At 54.8% G+C, this 20809-nt stretch overlaps 1 pseudogene; it reads right to left on the bottom strand.

The window, feature by feature from the left end:
* Nucleotides 1–13935: 13935 nt before the first annotated feature.
* LOC118727910 lies at nucleotides 13936–19466 on the bottom strand (annotated as a pseudogene).
* Nucleotides 19467–20809: the final 1343 nt, after the last annotated feature.

Here is a 20809-nt window from a genome sequence, read left to right as displayed (position 1 = left end):
GCAGAATCTTAATGTTGGCAGAGACCTCACAGGCCGTCCGAATCCCTCTCCTCTGCACAGGCAGGAGCAGAGAGTCGGGCAGGCTGACGGATCACTCACGGGCGAGTCCAGGAGCGTGGACACCGGCCACACAGCCCGCCGGCTTCCTTTTCCCTGGGCTGGACGCTGGGCCGCCCCTGGGCGCTGGTGTGGGAGGGGCTGGCTGGGAGGAGCAGTGAATCCCGGCGAAGCCCCTGCTGTCTGCAAAGCGTGAGGCTCAGACATGAAATGCGGTGAGCGGGACATGAGGCCAGGCCCTCACAGGGCGGTCATCGGTGATTGAAAGGAGAGAAACTGCACACAAGTGGAGATAAGCCCCCTGCAAGGCAGTTTGTAAGAGTCAACTAGTTGTTTGATGCCAAGCCTCTAGGAACGCTGGGAGAGACTGGGCAGGAGGGTGTGAGGCGGAGAGTCCGCGGTGAGGGGTCCAGGGGAGGGTGGAGGAGGCAGCGCACCGGCCGCTCTGCAGGTGCCTTCGCTCCTGTGCGGCCTAGGTGGGCAGTGAGGAGGGCTCTTTAGCAGCAGTTAATTCGCAGTTTGGCAGCTGTGTGGGCGGGCCCACCACGCGTTTCCCATCAGCCCCTCCCCAGGGGCTGGTCCAGGAGACCCCGGACGTTCTCACCAGGCGGCCTGTCAGCGTGCGGGCACCTGGGCTGTCAGTGTGCGGACACTGGGTGCATCTGCCCACGGGCGGAGCCCCCAGGAGCGGACGGCCTCCACCCATCGCAGGGACAGGTGTGGCTCGACGCCCTCAGAGGGACTCATCCTGCAGACGTGGGCTCCAGAACCCGGGTCTCCACTGCGGCTGCTCCCAGCACGGACGTGGCCATGAAGACAGGAGCACGGCCACCGGAAGGCGGAGGCTGCGCTGCTGGAGGGGTGCTCCTCGCTGTCCCGGCCACGCTGGGCACAGACAGACCTGCAGCCAAGGCCAACGGGAGGGGGGCAGCCAGGAGCTCCGAGCCCCTCTTTGCCTGAGGTTTTCTCCTCTGGGTGTTCAGAGCGAGGGCGGAGGGGTGCGTCGGCGAGCACAGAGCTCTGCCAGGTCCCACTGGCTTTCTCCATCGGAGGGACAGTGGCCTGCAGCCTGCCAGGCACAGCACCACTGCAGTCCGGGCCTCTGCAAGGAGCTGGGAGCCGAGCTGGGAGCCGAGCTGGGAGCCAGTGGGAGACTCTAGAAGGCAAACGGTCAGCGAGCAGCTCCAGGCGTGCAGGCGAGGGGAGCTTCTCCGGGAAGCTGGTGTTTTAGTTGAGAACATCTGGTTACCCCGCCACTGGGGTCCGCAGGCCCCAAGGGGTGCCTGGAGCCCCCTGCAATGCCCGCTTCTTCCCGCGGTGTTTGTGTGAATCCCCGGGACGGCCCTCTCACCGCGCCAGGCCACGGCAGCGGCCACGGCCCTCGGGGGAGGAGAGAGCGCCATTGTCCTCGGCCCGCCGCGCGGGGCTGACAGGAGAGTGATGACTCCGGAGGCTGACACGCCGCAGCCCTGACAACAGGGCAGTTTCCAGTGTGGCTGGTCAGGAGGCGCTGCTGGGAGGTCCCTCTGTCGCCGATGCAGCTGTTCTGAGCCTGGGAGGGATGGGGGGGGGAGGGATGAGGGGGGAGGGAGGAGGGGGGAGGGAGGAGGGAGGAGGGATGAGGGGGAGGGAGGAGGGGGAGGGATGAGGGAGGAGGGATGAGGGGGAGGGATGAGGGAGGAGGGAGGAGGGGGGAGAGATGAGGGGGAAGGGATAAGGGGGGGGGGGATAAGGGGGGAGGGATGAGGGGGAAGGATGAGGGGGAGGGAGGAAGGGGGAGGGAGGAGGGGGAAGGATGAGGGGGGAGGGAGGAGGGGGGAGGGAGGAGGGGGAGGGAGGAGGGGGAGGGATGAGGGGGGAGGGAGGAGGGGGGAGGGAGGAGGAGGGAGGGATGAGGGGGGTAACTAGGGCAAAGGAGAGGCACCGCCCTGCCCAGGGGCTGTCACAGGGAGCCCCTCGCGCTGAGCGGCAGGCCTGCTGCCCCGGGTCCTGCCAGCTCCGGGTCCTGGCTGCCCGGAGGACGGGGAGCGGGCAGGGGAGACGCTGTGCCCGTGAGAAAGCCACTAGACCTGGCGGGGAGGACCGAGTGCAAAACAGAGCCTGGCACCGGCAACTTCCCCACACAAAACAGGGTCAGCAGAGAGGGCGCGCAGTCACATTTTTTGAGATAAACAAACGGTACCAAACAGGGCGATCAGACTCCTTTCTGCTCAGCGTTCCCCGTTCCGGACGCGCAGGTGGCACACGCAGGTGGCACACGCAGGTGGCCTGGCAGGTGGCCCGGCAGGTGCCGGCAGCCTCTCCCGCCGGGCCCAGCCGCCCGCTCGCCCTGCCCCCAGGTTGGAGTCACTGGGAATGAGCCTCGCTCCTGCTCCTGCCTCTGACTGATGTCTGGCCTCAGCTCCTCCTGGCTGGACTGGGGACCAAACCCCCTGCCAGATGGGACAGCCTGGTGCCACAGGGACGGCGTGAAGCAGCGCTTGAATCCGGGAGATCGCGGGCTAAGACATGAATCCGGGAGATCACGGCTGGTGAAAACGGTGCACCAGGCCCTGGGGTTAGAGCTCGGAGGCCGCAGGTGCAGGCGGAGTTGAGAGCCTGCATGTCTAGCACCTTCCCAGGTGGTGTCCCTGCCCGCTGGCCCCGGCACCCCCTGCAGGTACCCAGGTCTGGTGGGGGTGGCATGAGTTGGGGGTTCCTTGGTAGCAATCCAGCTTTGCTCTCTGGTGGTGTGATCTGGGCACCTCCTTCCAGCTCCGGTGCCTGCCTCTGTGACACGGGATAAAATCCCTCTGCCTCCCGGGGGCTGTGAGTTAAAGCAGCGTTTTTCAACCGCTGTTCCGCGGCACACTAGTGTGCTGCGAGATGTTGCCTGGTGTGCCGTAGGTGCAGACAAGACAAGAATTTTATAATTTTTCACTATTTTGTTTACTTAATATTTCATAATAAAGTAATTATAAAATACTTTCTTTGTGTTTATTTGATTCCTATTCAAGAGAATTACTTTATATATAGTCAATATAGGCACAGAGTTAAATTTTTTAACATTTTCTAATGGTGGTGTGCCTCGTGATTTTTTTCATGAAACAAGTGTGCCTTTGCCCAAAAAAGGTTGAAAAACACTGAGTTAAAAGAATGATGGGAGCAGAGCCCGGAGCCCACAGCTCAGTGCCCTCTGAGACGCTCACCTGCAGCTCAGCTCAGCTCAGCCAGGAACCGAACCCCTCCCCGTACTGGGTCCAGTGCCCTCAGACTGAGCTTGGGGAGCGGCTGCGAAGGGAGCCCAGCCAGGCCCTGCTCTCCAGGCTCCCGGGCGCCCCCTGCAAAGGAGCATCACAGTGGCCCTGCTGGCGCACCCACCACCGCCGCCCCCTGATGGGAGCACCCACGTGGGTGTGCGTGTTCATGTGGCATGTGTGCGTGCGTGGCATATATGTGCACATGTGTGTCTACCTGGCAACCAGCAAACTACCCTCTGTCTACCGCTACGTGTGTATCTCTCCGGGTGGGGCTCTCCCCTCCTGGAGAACCGATCCCTAATCTGTAAACACCGCAGACTGGTGTCCGCCACCAAATCCGCCTGAGTCTGTAACACATTATCTAAACGCCCACCCGCTCCCGTCCCACCCACCTGCTCCCTCCCCACCCACCCGTTCCAGGCCCACTTTCTATTCTGGAGCAGATGCTGAGGCCTCCTCAGGCCCGGCACCTCCCTCCCCCCCCACCCCCCACAGGGCCCGGAGGCCAGGTGGGAGCCACCCTGTGTCTCTCCGGGCACTGCCACTGCTCCGCACCCTCTCCCCTCCGCCCGCCTGTGTCTCCTGGTCTCGGAGCTGCTCTGGTGCACGCCCTGCGCCCTTGCGTTCCTCAGTTTCTCGGTGGCCACCTGCCGCGGTTCACCCCTGTCTCTGGCCGGACACTTTCTATCCTCTGATCACCCAAGCCCGGTCTCCCCTGCGAGGAGTCTCCCCAGGGACCCAGACAGACCACTGCTCCCGCCCTGGCCGTCCTTCACTGCCCAGCGCGCGGCATCTCCAGCTCGGTGGGCGCTGCTTGTGCCAGACGGACAGTTCCCGTCTCTGCCGCATGTGTGGCTCACAGAACCCACGGGCCTCGTCCTCCAGGGCTGGCTGCGCTGTGAGCCTGTGAAACAGCCCAACAGCTGGGGAGTAAACGGTACCGCCAGCTGCGGGACAGGGTGCGGTGCTGGAGGGCCCTTCATGCGTATTTACTCAGTGAAAGGCGTCCATCTGAAAGGCCACGCTGGGCGTGTCCAACTACATGACGTTCTTGAAAAGGCTGAGCGATGGCCCTGGCTGGAGTGCTCAGTGGTTAGAGCATCGGCCAGGCCACCAAAGGGTCACAGGTTCGATTCCCCGTCAAGGGCATGTACCTGGGCTGCAGGTTCAAACCCCAGCTGTTCAGGGCTTGTGCAGGAGGCAACCAATCAGTGTGTCTCTTTCACATCCATGTTTCTCCCTCTCTCCTCCTCCCCTTCCTACTTCCTTTCCATTTCCCCTAAAAAATTAATGGGAAAAAATATCCTTGGATGAGGATTAACAAAACAAAACAAAACAAAAAGAGGCTGAGGACAATAAAAAGATTAGAGGTTGCCAGAGATGGGGGAGGGAGGGGTGAATAGGCAGCACACGGAGAAATCCTAGGGCAGTGGAGCGGCGCTATATGATACTATAATGCTGGCACATGTTACTACACATCTGTAAAACCCATAGAATATACCCAGAATGGACTTGATGTAAATGGGGACTTGGGGCGGGGAGCGGGGGGAGCGGGGAGCGGGGCTGACTGTCCTCAGACTCGGGAATGGAGAAGGGCGGTCCTGCTCCAGGCTCCCCCTCCCGGAGGCGCCTCTGTCTCCGCCTCAGTGGGAGGCGCGTTGCGTGCTTGCAGGCGGGTGGCCACCTTGCTGTAGCGCTCGGCCTTCTGCACACGGAGCCGCATCACCACCTTGGCTTTTCCACTCGGCACCTTGTGGGGTCCCCTCAGGTCCTGGGAGTAAGCAGGCTCCTGGCAGCTTGAGCACTGAGACACGCTAGGGCATTTTGGACGGCAGCCCGTGACACCGTGTCTGTCTCGGCGCCGGTTATACCAATGTGCTCCTTTCGGGGCTGTGCACGGAATCTGAACCTCCACGCAGCTTGCTGGGAACCTAAAGCCCCTGTAGAAAGTAAATTCTATTTTTCTAAAAAATTATATAATAGCTAACACGTATTTCCTAGGTCCTCCTATAAACCACTCTGCAAGTTACCTCATTTCACCCCGACATGACTGTGAGGGGACCACTGTTAGTCCTGGTCTACAAACATGGAAACAGAGGCACAGAGAGACTCGGCAACTTCTTTAAGTTCAAACAGAAAGTATGGGCTCCACCAGCTGGAAAAAGTGGACTATATTCCAAAAAAAGACCTCTGAGCCAGGGTTGAGATGGCAGAAGATTCTGGAAGCATCGCTGCTCTGTGTGTGACAGGTAGCTGAGGGTGCCATCTCCTCCGTGGGAGGCAGCTGAGGTTTATCATGGAGACTCAGAGTGCCTGCCACTTGGTAAACAACAGCGCGTCCCGGTGGAGCGTGGGGTGAGCTCAGCAGGCCCCTCTCCCGGAGCTGGCTCTGCCCCCCTCATTCCCCCTGCAGACGGCAGACGACGACGGGTCAGCTGGGGCCGGAGCTGGAACGTCTACTCCCGCCAGACCTGCCCTGCATTCTCCGCGTCTGTCTGCTTCTCCCTGTGGTTTGGGTAAACAGCTGGGGTGGCTCAGCCCACGCCTGGGTATTTTTGACAGGTGTGTTATCTGGTGTGCTTTGGTATTGGGATTTTCTCTCCAGTGTTTCTGAGAAGCTCTTTTCCACCTTTATTTTGTTAGTAGTTAAAACATTATAAATAAAATGTATCATTCTATTCACTCCCTTGATTTTAGTCAAACGTGGGCATGAAGCCAGGCACCATGCCCAAGGAGGGCAGACCCAGAGCGTGGGGGGTGGGTGGGGTCTGACGCCTCCACATGGCCCGCACACGCCCAGGAAGGAGGGCCCTCGGAGGCCGGTCTGGTCTGAGCCTCACTTCTCAGGGGAGACAGGCCCCAGGAGGCTTTCTGACTGCTGGAGGCCCCAGGGCGGGGACAGAGACAGCATAGAACCCAGTGATGTAATGCGTCTCAGTCCTTTCCCTCAAATTATCCTCGGAATCTGTCCCACCTCTTACCAGGATAATTTAAACCCTAGCCCGTAACTCCCCTGCACAGCATACTGGGGCAGCTCAAGCCTGCCCCCCTCCTCCCCCCAGTCCTCTCAGCGCCTGCTCCCAGCTGTCTGGCTGCAGGTGGACAGTTCAGGTGTCTCGCCAACTGCTAGGTCAGCTCCCCGAGGAGAGTCAGTGCTCACCGCAGACAGGCGAGACAGAGCAGTGCAAAGGAGGGCATGTGCTCTGCCTCCTTCCCACCGCACAGCAGGGAGAGGGGCTTACTCCATCAGGGGAAAGGGCTCCTGTGCAGCGTGAGCGCAAAACTGCCTCAGCCGGCAGCGAAGCTTCGCAACTGCCCCTGGTCAGCCGCCCTCCCCTTCCTTCACAGGAGCATCTGGTGTGCGTGTGCGTGTGGGTATGCAGGTGCGTGCGTGTGTGTGTGCGCGTGTGTGTGTGCGTGCGCGTGTGCGTGCGCACGCGCGCGCGCATGGCAGCCCGTTGAAGGAAAATCTCTTCTTCCTGTGACAAACAAGGCACAGGAAGGAGCTGGCCAGCCACAGAAGGACTAGGGAGAGGCCTCTTTGAACTGAAGTATCAGCTAAGAGGCAGAGATGAGATTGCCTGGTGGGGCAGGCTGGTGGGGGACCCTACTTCTAGGAATGGTTTGGTCTCTCTGCTCCCCCGTGGAAGTGGCTGGAAGAGGCTGCTCACCCACTAAGGGCATGATTTGGGTTGATTCTCCCCTCCCCCAGCCCCTTCTCAACATCTCATGGGTCGGCATCCCCACCAGCCATCACTCAGTTTGAGTCTCTCGTGGTAAAAATACAAATTCTTAAAAGACCCCTCCTACCCCCGTACGTCCCTGTACCTTTGTCACCAAAGGTTTGCTGACACTGCACCCTCGTGTCCTGCCTCCTGCCACACCGGAAACCCCTTCACCCCTTTTGTCCCTCCAGGTTTCAGCTCTCGGGGATGTTCACCCTCTGATGACATTGTGGGAAGCCTCATGGCCCATTAAATAAGGACCACAGGTCACGGCTCAGGACCTCTGACTTACCTTTAAATACTATCCTGTATAATAAAGAGGGAATATGCAAATTAACTGTCACTCTGCCACAAAGATGGAAGCACACACAGCAGAGGCAGGGATTCCCATAACACAAGATGGCTGCGCCCTCAGAGGAGGATGAGTTCCCACAATGAGCCTTAACAAGCAATCATCAGGGACCTGAGGCTGTGCACCCGCTGCTCACCCCTGTGGGGCTTGACAGGGGACCTCAGGCCATGCCCCCCACCCTGGCACCAGGCCGGGGGACCTCAGGCTGTGCCCCCTACCTGGCAGGGCTTGACGGAGATCTCATGCCATGCCCCTGCCTGGCAGGGCTTAATGGGGGACCTCAGATAGCAGCCTCCACCTTGGAACAGGGCTCAGGGAACCTCAGGCTGTGCCTCCCGCCCAGCAGGGCTTGACGGGGGACCTGAGACCACATCCTCCACCTGGTGGGGCTTGACAGGGGATGCAGGGCTTGGTGGGGGACCTCAAGGCATTCCCCCTGCCATGGCCTGGGCTGAGAGACCTCAGGCTGTGCCCCCTGCCCCGGCACTGGACCAGGGGACCTGAGGCTGCACCCCCTGCTGGCGGGGTTTTCAAGGGTGAGACTGGCCAGGTCTGGATCTAGCCCGATGGGGGAAGCTGACCCAGTCTGGGTCTCGTGCGATTTTGAGGCGCACATGGGTGGGCAGGGACTTGATTCTGGGTCCCATAGTGCACCCCCAGACTCTGACAGGAGGAAGATTTTCATATACATTTTACTAGTTTTCTTTCATCTCTGACACTTCTATGATAGAATAAGGGCAAAAAGCAATATTAAAATATTTCCTCTAATTAATCCCCTTTTAATGTGCACAAATTTCGTGCACCAGGCCATTAGTTTTAATTAAAAAGGATGGGGTTGTGAGTGAAGAGAGATTCTAAATTCCGTCCCAAGAGTGAGTAGAGGATTATTACTCTGTGTGACTGGGCATTGATGAAGCACAGTCTACAGGGGCTTGGTTCTATACGGAGTGTGTATCCTGTGTGTTATATAGTTTATGGGGTGTATATATGTGTATAGTGTGTGTACAGTGTGTATTATGTTTGTTATATATCGATAGTTTACACAGTAAGTGCATGTGTGTACAGTGGATGCCATATAGCTTGTAAAGAATGTGTATGTGTGTGAATCATGTGTATACACAGGTTATATGACTTATACAGTGTGTGTATATGTCATATAGTTTATAGTGTGTGTGTGTGTGTGTGTGTGTGTGTGTGTGTGGTGGGCTGGGAGTGGGTAATGCTCTGAGGGGTATGACTGGGTCACAGCCTCCTGAGAAGTGGATTTCTGTAACTGAGAGAAGACTCTCTGCTGGAACCTGAGACTTTGTCTCCCAGAAAATTGCAACGTCCTCAGGCCTGGAAAGATACGGTGTCAAATAGAATACGCTCTGGGGTAATCAGTTGCATGGAAGCAGATGGAGTTTCTGTGGATAAATGAGCCGAGCCTGACAAGAGGACGGCCATGAGGTGGTCTGCAGAAGAGGAAGGTGAATTGGCTCAATAACAGAAAAAAGGCCAAGATGTCTGAGTGTGCAGCCCCTGCCATGCCAGTGGTCAAAGGTCTGACTTCTGTCTCCTTTAAGGCAGGTGGTAGATGGTACTCTCATCACCCAAAAATATAACGTGGTCAAACACAGACTTCTCAGTTCAACTGAGAGAACATCCTTGCAATGATGAAAGGTCAGTGATGAGTGAGGGCATTCATTCATGACTGTTTACTTTCTTCTGTAATATCTACTAGATGCCCAGTGGACAAAATTCATGCACGGCAATGGGAGGGGGTCCCTCAGCCTGGCCTGCAAGGCCAGGTCCCACCCCCCAATCGGCCTCCGGCCATAGGCCCACCCTCCCTTCATCCGTGTACCCTGGCCGCTATGGGCACCACCATCTTTGTGATGGAATGATGTTAATTTGCATATTACCCTTTTATTAGATAGGATGTGTAGAGATTTCTCTTGATTTCCAATAGAAAGTCTGCAGAAGCCAGCTCCTATGACTAATGTCAGCATACTCTGCTGCCGAAACTCCTCTATTGGCTGGAGATTGACAGGACCCGCCTTGAGGAAGGCTCAGGAAAATCCAGCTTTCTTCACACAAATCTGACTGGCTTAGGAGACAGGCATGTGACATTATGACCAAGGCTGCAAACAGAATATTTAAGGAAGGTCTCTGGGGAGCCTTGCCTTTCTAAGGCTCTAGAGATTTTGACATCAAATTTCCATTGCCCTTGAGCATGGGCTTCTGTGGGGGAAATGCTGTATTCTAGTCCGACTGCTTTCTTCTCTGACTTGAAAACCTGAGCCTCTGTCCCAAAGTTGTATTGTATTTTAACTAAATATTTGATCAATAATGTTTTCTACAGCATGCTTTATTTATTGTTTGAAATTTAACATATTTAAAAAATCAATTAAATGTGTGTGTGTATGTGTGTGTGTGTGTGTGTGTGTGTGTGTGTGTAAGCATCTGGTTAAGTATTTGGAAATATCTATAACTCATAAAACGTAACTAACATGGCCCTGGCTGCTGTGGCTCAGTTGGCTGGCATCATCCCAGGCACCCAAAGGTTGCCGGTTAGATTCCCAGTCAGGGCACGCGCCTGCATTTCGGACTTGATCCCTGGTGGAAAGCGTGCAGGAGACAGCGATCCAAGGATGTTTCAGTGTTTCTCTCCCTTACTCTCTCTCTAAATATCAATAAAAACATCTTAAAAAATAACCAATATAATTGCCTTCATAAATTTCCTGCCACATTTTCTTGAAGAGTACTTAAAAGGATATGCAATAGTTTAATTCAATAAGAGGTTAAATGTAGAATACATTTTAATCCAAAAAATCTCTGGGATTCAAAATAATGTATTTTTTAAATTTATTTTTATTATTGAAAGTATTATAGATATTCCCTTTCTCCTCATTTTTAAATAAAAGCAACTTCTCAAATCCAATTTACATGAATTTTATGCGAGTATGAGATCATAATTATACAGACAGTCTAGTCCTTTTCCTTCTCACTAAAAGAATATTTGCCTTAACATTGTAATTAAAACTCCAAGGAAGCAAATATATAATTATAGAAGATTATTGCCACAGAAAGAATGACTAACACTTTTAAGAACAAAAATATTGAATGACTCAAAGGATTTTATGTAAATTGTATTTGCAATGGACTGAATATTTGTGTTCCCCTAACATTCATATGTTGAAATGCTAAGGCCCAATGTCCTGGTGTTTGGAATGGAGGCCTTTGAGAGGTCCTGGGGAGGGGGCGAGCCCTGGTGAGTGAGATTAGTGCCCTCGTAGAGGGGGCGAACGGCAGGGAGCTGTCTCTTCTGTCCAGCTGCAAGGCCCGTGAGAAGTAGCTGGCAGCAGACACTGAGACTGCCGGCACTTTGACCTTGGACTTCCAGCTTCCAGAAACGTGAGAAATAAATTTCTGTTGCTTATAAGCCATCTGGTTTATCGAGTTTTGTTTCAGCCTGATTGCTAAAACAGTATTTTAATTTCACATTTCTTCATACCGTCACGCAAACAGATGTGGACGGTAAGGATCAGTGTATTTGTTGGGTGGAGGCCGCCTGGGAGTCAGAAGACCTGGTTTCCAGACCCTTTTCCGTACTTTGGGCAGGAATTTTGCTCCTGGGGACTCTTGGTTTTTTAATCTGTAAAATGGTCCCGAGGGTCTTCCCAGTGGTAAAATTCACCGTAAAAGAAACAAAGTCTGAAATTAGGCAGTAAATAAGGTGAGCCTATTGGAGAGCGATCTCTTACTGGAAGTAAGTTCTGACATTCATTCCCACCTACATGTGAGAGGTTAACTGTCTTCCCTGTGCTGAAAGGTGGAAGGCCAGGCCTCAATTCGAGGAGGCATACGCTCCACAGAGAAAGCTAGCGGGGCCAGCCATGCGCCACAGGTGCCAGGAGCGGGGCACTCAGCCTGTGTTTAGGGATAGAATATACGTTTTCATTGTGGGATCCACCGAGCCTCCTAGTTAGAAGGGACGTAGTTTCCCCCTAATGTTTCAATAGTCTGTTTTCTCATTAACCTCTATCTCCTACAACGAACTTTTCTCTTTAAAAAATGTAAGTTTAAAAGAATTATATACCATGCTCAAGTGAGATTTATTCCTGGGATGTAAATCTAGTCTAACATATGAAAATCAGTCCATGTAATACACCCTCATAACAGAGTGAAAGGGGAAACCCACAGGATCATTTCAATTGGTGCAGAAGAGGCAACTGATAAAATTTAACATACTTTCATGATAAAACAACACTCCACACTTGTATGTTCGTGTGGACTAATGTCACCCAATAAAATTTAAAAAACAAAACACACACACTCAATAAACTGGGAATAGAAGGAAATAACTTTAATATGCTTAAGGCCATACCTATATAGCCACACCAAAGACGGTGTACACACACCAGTGAGAAGAAATGAGCGTCCCAGCACCTGCGCTGCCACCGGGCCGAGCAGGCTGCCTGCCCAGAAATGCCCTCCATCACAGAGAATCTAGATCAGTATCTCGGGAAGGGCTGTGTCTGATTTGAAACCTACTTATCAGAAATTCAGTTACTTTGTAAGAGCTCTCCTCCTCCTCCTAACCACTTCCACCTGCAGACTTCCTGGCTGCCAAAGAAGCTGATGAGAAAGGGGTGTGTGTGTATGTGTGTGTGTGTGTTGAATAATTGGGGAACCTTTGGAAGTCAAAGTGAGGGGAATAGAAATGGCTAGAGGAAACTTGTGGGCATCGTAGAGGTATAAGCTGGTAAAAGGAGAGGTCTGTGCAGGGCACTGAGTGTTAGAGGGAGGGTGGGCTGGCAAGTGTGACTCAGTGCCCGTGGTGGGTGTGCCCTGCAAAGGCCACACACAGGGAAGAGGGAGCAGTCCTGTGACTGGGATCGGTCTGCAAGGCCAGACACGAGACGGAAATCCAAAGGCCGAGTAGAAAGAGCAGGAATGCTGTCTCAATGCCGTCATCTGATCTTTCAAGTCCAGGTTCCAAAGAAACAGCTGTTCTAAAGATTTGGGATTGCCCAACCTCTAGAAAGTAGAGAAGGGAGAAGGGTGACTGAGTTTCTGGAGAAGAGGAAGGCAGGGAACATAGCTGACAGTTATGCAGAGTCACTTAGCTGGGTAAGTGTTGGTTTGCAGACATTTATACATAGATGATTTCATTCAACCAGGTATCTTTCTCCATTCCCCAAGGTGCTCAGCTCCTAACAGCCTGGTCCTCCCCACGGGTAAAATGCAAAACAAGTTTCAAAGGCACATTTTCATTTTGACAACATTGAAAAATACGATTTACCTAATTCCACCGCTATTGGTTCCATAGATATCATACATGTGCAGAAATTACAGCGGTACGGGAAACACTGACTAGAAACAGCAGGCTAGGGGAACTTGGAGGCATGAAGGAGTTTGCGGTCTATGGTAGGCTTGGGTTAGGGCAGCGGGGATGGGCTTTCCTTCCCTCAGGTGCAGGCAGCTGGCTCCCCGCACTTCCCTCCCTTCCTCTGCCCACCGCTGCCACTGCTTGCCATCTGTGCAGCGCCGTTCCCCCCTCCCCTGCCACTGGTCCCACTGGTGTGGGGTCGTCACCTGGCTGGCCTGGGCCTCCCTCTGCGGGGCAATCACTGGCCAGCTGCACACCTGCCACAGCATCGCCGGCTGGTGGTCTGGGCCTCCCTCTTTTTTTTTTTTTCTTTTTTTTTTTAGTAAGAGTAATGTTTACTGAGTGATACAGAACTGAGTACTACGTATGGTTTACCAGGATGGAAATGCACTACACCCCACACCTGCCACCCCCAACACCCAGAGACTAAAGTATTTAGAAATTACACGCAATGGCCATAACTGTAACAAACAAACCATAGCATATTTATACTGCACCACATCAAGTGATTATAGAAATCCATTTATATATTGCTTGTATAAAATCTTTTTTTGTAAAAAAAAATTTTTTTTTTAAATAGAAAATATAAAACACGTGCAGTTGAAAGCCCTGCCAGGACAGCCAGTCTGTAAACAGTCAGTGAGAATGTGCTTTGGAAGGGCACCCATGCCTCATGCCCACAGCACCTCCAGCAAGGCCTGCGAGGGTGCTCCCGGCTGCCACTGTGGGCAGGACTGAGCTAGACCACGGTTGGTGGGTACAGCAAGGCCTGGCACTGTGCCCTTCTCCATCCTTGTGTCAGGATCAGAGTCAGGGTCAGGGTCAGTGTCAGGGCTGGGGGCAGGCAGATTTCAGTTTCACTCTGAGTCCCATACTCAGCCTAATCTTGGTTGCAACTCATGGCTTTTCCTGGCTGCTCAGATGTCCTTTAGGGGGTGCCCTGGCAGAGAGGCCAGAGAAGTGCCCACGCTGCCTGGTTGGGTGTCTCTCTGGCCCAGAGCTTCTGTCCTGCCTCCTGCAAGCCTGGCCCCAGGCACAACAGGCCCCTCTCAGGGCTGCTTTGGTCTCAGCGCTTGGTCCTGGGTTTCATCAGCCTGGGTTTCTTCCCCTCTGTGGCTGATCTGAGTTTCACACACACAAAAAAACCCTGCTGATGCTGGCTGTGCTGAGCCGCAGTGACGAATTTTTCATGCAGCAAGGAAGAGCCCTCTGGGACCCTCCTCCTCCTCTTCCTTCTCCTCCTCCTCCTTCTCCTCCTCCTCTTCCTCCCCTTCCTCTTCCTCATCCCAGCCCATGGTCACTTCTTCTCCAGCTGCTGCAGCAGTGGGTTGCCTTCTGAGACGGGGTCTTAAGGCTGTCAGTCCCGATGGTGTAGGTGGGGTGATGCTGGCTGAGCATCAGGATGAGCTGCTGCTCCTGCTTCAGCTCCTCCATCTGGGGTTTCAGCTCCACATTCATGAGCTCCAGCCACTCAGATTCCCGCTGCAGGAACTCCTCCTCCTTCTTCTTGTTCCGGCATCGGGGTGCCGCCACTTTGTTCTTTCCCCAGCCTTTCCTCCGCTCCTCTCCCTCGTCCAGCTTCCTTCTCTTGCCCCGTTTCACCTCCAGGAAGTGCACGGGGGCGATCATGGCCCCGTGTTGTGGATGTCAGCGTATTTCAGCTCCTCTGCAGTCCAGCGGAGCTGGGGAGTCCTGTCCCGGGGCCGAGCCCTGGCAGAGAGCCCGCAGTCATGGAAGGGTTCGGGATCTGCCCAGGCATCACAGCAGGAGGAGTGGCAGTCAGCCCTGCGGGAGCCGCAGGGAGAGGCTGTGACCCCGGGGCCTGGGCCAGGCTGCAGGCGCCATGCCCGCTCAGGAGCTGCTGTGGCACCAGCCCTGCCTGCAGTGTCCACTGCTGCCGGCTACTCCTGTCGAAGCCACCGAGTATCCCTCCCGCAGGCTGTGGACACTTTGAGGCGATCCATCACAGGGCTCTGCCTGCCTACCTGATCTCCCCCAGCTGCTCGTCTGCCTATCTGATCACCCCCAACCATTTGCCTCCCTGCCTGATTGCCCCTAACTGCTTGCTGGGGGCCAGGGCCAGCCCGGTGATTGGCCATGGTGGTTTTGGTCTCTGCTTATTCTGGTTGTATGGTTGCTGGGCTTTTATTATATAGGATTTGCAGTATAGAGGTCTTATGTGTGTTTTGTTAAATCTAAAGTATTTTATGATTTTGGGGGGAATGGAATTTAATGTGGAAATAAAATGGAATCTTTATAATAAATTAAATTTATAAATTTTTAAATTTACAAATAAAATTTATAAATAAATAAATTTTATAAGATTTATTTAAAAAATAAAATTGACTTTTGCAAATTAACCTTGTGTGTTGTGGCATTGTTAAATTATTTATTAGTTCTAGTACCTGTTTTGCAGACTTCATAGGCTTTCTTTTACATAAACAATCACTTGCCCTAGCCGGTTTGGCTCAGTGGATAGAGCATCGGTCTGTGGACAGAAAGGTCCCTGGTTTGATTCTGGTCAAGGGCACGTAACTCAGTTGCAGTATGCAACCAATGCAGGAGACAACTAATCGATGTGCTTCTCTCACATCAATATTTCTCTCTGTATTCCCCTCTCTTCCACTCTCTCTAAAAAACACCTGTGATTAGTCAGATTAATACTTCCTTTTCAATTTCTCTCTCATTTATCTTTCTTACCTTCTGGCACTGGCAAGGATCTACAGCCCAATGCTGGCTTGTTCCCTAGCACTTAATATTTCAGCATTGAATATGGTAGTTCTATAGGATTTTTGCAGACGTCCTTTAGGCATTTAGGAAGCTCCCTTCTACTCCTAGTTTTCTGAGTTTTATCATGAATGATGTTAGATTATTCAGTGCTTTTTCTGCATCTATTTGGAATGACCATATTCTTGTTCTTTAGTCTGGCAATATAAATTACACTGATTAATAGCCTGATGCTAAACCACTTAGTCATGATAAATTTTCTATTATATAAGACCAAATTTGATTCCACCCCATGCTCAAGACTAGGGGTGTCGAACTCAATCAGAGAAGGGGCCAAAATCTAAAATCCAGCCTAAATCAAGGGCCGAATGGTTTACTGAACAGTCATAAACTGTCATTGTGATGGAAACGCAGCGGAGTGCAGTGATGACAGCGCGGTGCGGGCCACATTGCAAGGCCTGGCGGGACGGATTTGGCCCGCGGGCCTTGTGTTTGACACATGTGCTCAAGACCTTCCCTGGCGTCGCACGGTTGTTTCTGCTGCCCATCGGGGAGGTGCACAGAGCTATAGTTTCTGTTGTAAGCTATGGGCCTACAGGAGCCCTCCCAGTGAACACCATTATTTTGCACAACCGGCGTGTCGGCAGCATGCTGGGCAGTAAGGCCTGAGGAGCCATGTTCACTGGAGGAAGGTTCTGCTGAAGTGGCCGGGAGGAGCACGGGGAGAGGGAGAGGGGAGAGGGAGCACGGGAAGAAGGAGCACGAGAAGAGGGAGCATGGGGAGAAGGAGCACAGCCTCAGGAGAGGGGAGAAGGAGCACGGGGAGAGGGAGCACGGCCTCAGGAGAGGGGAGAAGAAGCACGGCCTTGGAAGAGGGGAGAGGGAGCAAGGGGAGAGGGAGAGGGGAGAGGAAGCACGGGGAGAGGGAGAGGGGAGAAGGAGCACGGCCTTGGGAGAGGGGAGAGGGAGCACGGGGAGAGGGAGCACAGCCTCAGGAGCTGGGGAGAAGGAGCACGGGGAGAGGGAGAGGGGAGAGGGAGAAGGAGCACGGGGAGAAGGAGCACAGCCTCAGGAGAGGGGAGAAGAAGCACGGCCTTGGGAGAGGGGAGAGGGAGCACGGGGAGAGGGAGCACGGCCTCGGGAGAGGGGCGTGTTCCTGGCTCTGGCTCAGTTCTGATCCTCTTGCCCACCGATGCTGCAGAGAAGCCACAGGCAAGACTGCACGCAGCTTGTTAACCGCAAAGACCCTGCAGAGTGGACCGAGACTCTTACCGAGCAGCAGCTGCACACCTCCTGCAGGGTGAAGCCTGCACGTCTGGATACAGAAGGTTTGGCCACAGTCTTTGCCTCATGAGCTTGGAATGTACACAGAAAACCAAGCAATCCATGTATGAAAGCAAGGATATGAAGCATTACATAATTCAGTGTGCACACTATGGCCTGATGTGCTGTGCAAATTCAAAATGGAAAAGCCCCCCATGGGCCAGAGAGGGCAACTTCACAAAGACGGAGGGACCTGGAGTCAGGGAAGGGAGCACTGAGCCGGCATGGCCAAGGTCTTCGTACGAGTCGCCCACAGACCAGTCCAGGGAACAGGAGGTAAAGATGTGACTTCAACCGGAGCACAATGAGTTTGCCCTCGGGGGCAAAACTGTACTCCCCCATTAGGGCAACTGAGTTAAATATAAAAGAAACCCACAAATGGCAGCTTAAACCAAAGAGAGGCTTATCATTTCACAAAGCAAAGAATCCAAATGCCAGCAGTCTAGGACTGCTGTTCAAGGCTGTCTCCTGTCCCAGTGTGTCCTCATCGCTGATCGCTGCTCCATCTCCGGCTCACGTAACAGAGCAAGTGGAACAGGGGGAATGCAAAGACAAAGGCCGCCAGCACCCGCCCATTTTTAGAGCAGAACCTCAGCTTTCCCTGGAGCCCACACTGTGCCAGCACTCCTGCCTCTGCCTGGTTCCTGGGGACCTAGGAGGCTGCCTGCTCGGCCTGCTGTCCGCCCCGATGCGGCTCCCCACGGCCTCTCACAGGTTGCTGCTCTTCAGGGACGGTGGCCACGGGCTTTGCAGGGAGTGAGTGGCCGTGCTCTGGTCATGTGGAGTCTGCCGCTAGGGGTTTATGGTGTCCATGTGGGGCAGCACGCCTCCCAGCGGGTCTGCCTTGGACTCTCCAGGCCGCTGCCCGGTCCCTAGAACAGGATCTCCCCGGGAGGAGCACACCTCTGACTCCCACTCACGCCACCGGGGGTGGAGGGGCTGGTCTCAGGCCCCACTCTCACCGCCGAAGCATCTGCACCCGATGATTCCTGTTCCTGCCGCATCGGAGAGAGATATTTTTATCTTCATTCTGGAGCAGGAGGAGGGGCACCAGCCTGCTCTGTCCTGGGGTTGTTTCCCTGCTCCCCGGAGTATTTTTAAAGCACATTTCCATTTCACTTCAGCTCGCTCTTGAATATTCAACTAATCATTCCCCGAGCGCCAGGGAGAGGAGCTTAAATAAGCCACAGTCCTTACCGCCAGCATCAGTGCATTCAGACCCGCTCAGACTTAGGCTCTGCCCCCGTCTCAGACACTGTGAGCAGCGCACCACCCCCTCCACAGGGGCGCCCTCTGGGGGTGTGCTGGGGGCGTGACCACCCTCCCTCCACCCCATCACCGCCCCCTCCGGCTTTATGTCCAGGAGCTCCGGCCGCGATGCTCACCATGTGCTGCAGGATGTTTACAGACGCGGGGCCTGACCACTGCTCAGGGGCACTGCCCTCTTTCCCTTAGGACCTAAGGCTTTGATGGTCAAAGAGAAAACATGACAGTAGCTGCCCATTGCGAACGAATCAACATTATACCTATTTTTGGTTAGCGGCGGGATTTTATGGCCAGCTCTGTGCCAGGAGAGGGGAGAGGAGGGCAGTGTGCTAAGACTGATGTCCGGGAGCTGACTGGTGCAGGCGGAGGCCTGGGCCCAGCCTCCGCTCCCCGCTGCCGACTTCACCCACTGCGGGGACTGAGGCTGGTGCAGCCTGACCAGCCCCTCCCGCCTTTCTCCTGGTTCAGAACCTCAGGATGGCACTTAGTGCCCTGCCGCCATCACCTGGGCACCCGTGCCACTCTGAGTCAGCGCTGTGGCTTCTCCTGTTCGTCGTCGACCCAACGACAGATGCCACTCCTCAGCCAACGGCACGGCCTGTGTCTCAGAGACGGGAGAAGGCACTGGGGGAGGACGGGAGCCTGCTCGGAGGTGCCGGCTACACGCCATTGGCATCGCCGGGCAGGTAGGGCCTGGATGCTCTGAAACAGGATCCCGTGGCCTCCTCTGCAGCACCAGGAAGAGCGGCTCAGGCTGCGGAGTGCCCGGAGCGCCCGCACCAGAGGCGCTGCCTGAGCCGGTGCCTGGGGCATTGGTGTCGGCTCTGCGGCGGGTGGGAGGGACCTCAGCACCCACAGCCGCGCCCTCATCCTTGCTGAGTGTGTCTGTGCAGCCTCGTTGAACGACCTTCACAGGCTCTCAAGGCCCTGTGAGAGGCCTGCACTCCCCGCCCTGGGACCTGCTGCCCACCGGAGCGGCTGCGCAGGGCGCGTGTCTGTGAGCCTTGTTCTGTGGGTGCTGAAGAGCACGGCACCCAACCAGCGTGGCTGCTCACCTTCGGCCGTTTTCGTGGGTCCTTGATCTCTGCCTGGAAGTCTTGGTAGGATGTCCCGGAGCAGACCCCCGAGGAGGAGGCGAGAGCCGAGGGCTTCCTTTCCACGCTGTGCCGGGGGAGGACCAGCGATGCATCAGGGAGGGAGGGAAGCCAGCAACGGGCAGGCCGACCGCTGTGTCCTCTCCTCCTGAGCTCATCCCTGGGAGCCCAGAAGGATTAGTGCCCTTATGAGAGACTCTTTCTCTCTTCCTCTCTCTCTCTCTCTCTCTCTCTCTCTCTCTCTCTCTCTCTCTGTCTTCCAGCCTGAAAGAGGGCTCTCACCTGGGTGATCAAAGTGGCCAACACCATGGTGTGGTCTCCCAGCCTCCGGAACTGTGCGGAGTGTCTGTTGTCCAAGCACCAGTCCACGGCGTGTGGTCAGAGCAGCCCGGGCCGCCTAAGACCGCGTCTTATAAGCCAGTTACCATCGATGGCGGCTGGTGCTCCGCTCACGAAGGACCCGACACGGTCTGGACCGTGCCTCACGCGGGGTGAGAGCCGCAGTGCCCGTAGACCAGGTCAGGCCAGCGGGAAAGGTCGCTGGGTGGGTGGGGGTGCTCATGTTGGGGCTCTGGAGCCAGATGAAGGCCGGGCTGAGGGATGCAGGAGGCGCTGTGAAGGCCCCACTCTGAGACCTGAGGGGATGGGGCAGGGCCACCGAGCTGCTGCTAAGTCTCCCATGCCATGTCAGTGTCCCTGTGAGTTCTGGGATGGCAGGAGTGAGGCCACGGGAATCGGAGAGCGGAGCTTGGTCTGCAGCGCACGGAAGGGACTTGGTGCTCTGTGTGCAGCGTGCAGGGCTCTGAGCAGAGCAGGGCATGCTGGACGCACAGCCTAGAGACACCGCTTGCACGGAGGATATGTCACCGGCAGCTGAGGGACAACGAGGGTGGCTAGTCCCAAGTGCAGCTGCAAAGGCCATAGCATGTCATCCTGTTCATCATAACCCACAAATGAGTGAGGTCATGTGACATTTCTCTGACTGACTCATTTCGCTCAGCATAATGCTCTCCAGCTCCATCCATGCTGCTGCAAATGGTAGGAGTTCCTCCTTCTTACCTGTAAGCATAACTAATGGACACAGACACCAGGGGGGTGAGAGCATGAATGGGAGGGGGGTGGGGGAGTTCCCGGGGGAATAAGGACACATACGTAATCCTTAATCAATAAAAAAAATGTTGTCCCATTGAGGTTATCCTTTGAGGAACAGCTGCTTCAGAAAAGGCATCACAGCACACATGAGAAGCTCAGCAGCCACACAGGCACGCTTCTTGCAGGCGAGGAGGAGCAGAGGGGGTGGGGGTTGCTGCAGCTGCCTTAGCAGACAGCACCCACCCCCACCTCGGCTCCTCCATTTTTGCTATATGATTTGGGTCAAATCAGTTTACTGCTTTGAACTTCAGTTTTCTCATCTATGAGACCCCACGAGGTCTTTCTCATTAGCACCTGCACTCATAGGTGAACCCACTTTCTGAATCTGTCGCTGCTGCTGAGGCTGCCCCAGGGACAGCCTTCTGCACGGCTCCTGGTCCCTTCCCTTCCCACCTCACACACGTGCTGGCGGCACGGCCTCACGCCGGCACAGGTGCGGCTAAATTCAATGTATGCTGCTCACTGAGGGGTGAAACATCAGCCAGTCAGACCAGGGAGCC

This window comes from Pipistrellus kuhlii, unplaced genomic scaffold (assembly GCF_014108245.1).
Source record: "Pipistrellus kuhlii isolate mPipKuh1 unplaced genomic scaffold, mPipKuh1.p scaffold_m20_p_27, whole genome shotgun sequence".
In the NCBI taxonomy this organism is placed as follows: Eukaryota; Metazoa; Chordata; class Mammalia; order Chiroptera; family Vespertilionidae; genus Pipistrellus; species Pipistrellus kuhlii.
This window is presented reverse-complemented; position numbering and strand designations above follow the sequence as displayed.